Source organism: Orbicella faveolata, unplaced genomic scaffold (genome assembly GCF_042242905.1).
Source record: "Orbicella faveolata isolate gen_17 unplaced genomic scaffold, um_ofav_v1 contig_50, whole genome shotgun sequence".
In the NCBI taxonomy this organism is placed as follows: Eukaryota; Metazoa; Cnidaria; class Anthozoa; order Scleractinia; family Merulinidae; genus Orbicella; species Orbicella faveolata.
The window spans coordinates 1,841,369-1,843,345 of NW_028301581.1; the positions used below are offsets into that span (position 1 = coordinate 1,841,369).

The 1,977-nt window shown below is 41.1% G+C and overlaps 1 pseudogene; it reads left to right on the top strand.

The window, feature by feature from the left end:
- Positions 1–209: 209 nt before the first annotated feature.
- On the top strand, positions 210–1,395 carry LOC149095555 (uncharacterized; annotated as a pseudogene).
- Positions 1,396–1,977: the final 582 nt, after the last annotated feature.

A 1,977-nucleotide genomic window follows, 5' to 3' on the forward strand; every position in this document is an offset into this window, starting at 1 on the left:
TTCGTTGTGGTGATCCAATTCTGTTATCTTTTAGTTAAAAGTTTGCACCGACATTTAATTGGGATTGATAGGAATAGTGGTTGTTGCAATTTATGCCACCTAGGCCTAAAGCCTCTAAAAAGATCGTTACGCGTTCTCAAATACATCAGGCACAGCTGATTGAAACGCACAGAGAAAGTAATATTTGTGTTTGTCCTGTATCCGGTATCATGAACGCTGCCCAAAAAGAAGAATTTAAAGCCTTCTTTACCTCTTTTCTGACGACAATAAAAGGCGATCTAGAAAAAGAAGCGCATACGACACGCACACAATTAGATTCTCCACAAAATAAGATTGACCAAAAAGCAACTAGTCATGATCACGGCTTGAAGCCAGAAATTTTTGATGGAAATCCTATAGCGGACGCGTCAGTATGGTTGGAGAATTTTCGTGGCATAGCCAAATTAAATAATTGGTCGGAGGAGTTGCAACCTAATGCTTTTTCACTCTATTTGCGGGGCATTGCGTACGCCTGCTTTGTCACATTAGCTGAGGAAACTACCAGCACTTTATCTGCTCTTTTTGATGCGTTTCGCGCACGTTTTGGCTCTGGCCCACAGGATTGGATTTTAAGTCAACAATTAAGTGCGCGTAAACACGCTCCAAACGAGCCCATCGACGATTACATTACTGATATTACGCGCCTATGCAAACGATTAAAATTGTCTGACGTAGAAACAGTGAGATATTTTATTGAGGTATTACAGGGCGACCTTCAAGCCTATGTGTCACTATAGGTAGGCCAAAGACGTTTCAGGAGGCCGAGTCTCAAGCGTATGAAGGACATCGTCAATCGCCGCCAGGCTGCTTCAGACACTCAATCTGTGTTAAGGAAAATGCAAATCACGTTTACTAAATTCCTGGAGCAACCTTCAAGTACTTGAACAATGCGGTGATAGCCACCGCTGCGCCAGCTCCAGGTCCTTCAGCTGCTGAAAAGAAACTGGAAGAATTGTCCAATCACATTAAAACACTCCAAAAACAACAACAGCGTCAGCAGCAGCACATAAACGCAACTTATGCTATGGCTGCTTATGATGATCAGCCTCCTGGGACATCGCGCCATTTTCAACCTAGTAATTGGCAGGGACCAAACAGTCAACTAGACCAGTTACAGCGACGGTTAACATATTTAGGGAGTGTTTTAAGGCGGTATCAGAATCCGCGCCATTCCGCCAATCGCTCATATGACCGATCTTACAGAGGCTGGAATGATGAATATAGTAATGAATTCCGTATTCACCCCTTCTACAATCGACGTTCTATGTTAGCCATAGAGGAACCACCAAATTCCAACCAGGGAAACGCCTAAGGACTCTTGTTGGTACCCCAAGAGTCCGTTTTGGCAGAACAAAATTATTTAAATATTATAGACAAGGTTTTCGAAGAGCAACTAGAAACAACAATCAAGTTAGTTATAAGCCCAGAAATTGTTTTACCACTATAGATAGCAGATTCTCTCCAAGACATTCGGTTGCTCGACATAATGTTTCTACTTGTAAAACAGGTGTAAATAGTATTGATGATATTCGCACGGAATCGCCAATTGTAAATAGTCACAATCGCCTTGATGACAGTTTTTCTGACTCGCCTATTTCGGATATCGTGGTAATCCCGGGACACCCATATCCTACTAAAAATATCGTGTCTGGAACACAGTCTAGGGAATCTTTATGTCCGCTTTCTTCGGCGACGAAAAATAGTAATCACAATGTAACTTTTGATAATACATGTTGAGAAAATTAAATACAGTTACCAAATTGAACCAGAGTTCTCAACATACGAGACGCAATAAAAGAAAGGTTAACAGAAATACACAAGTGAAAGTGCGCAAATATCATTTATCAGAAATTGAAAATAAAATGGAGACTGGCTATGTCCATATTAATATTACCAAGAGAATACCGCAAAATCAGACAGTTTTCTCACTCAGCGATG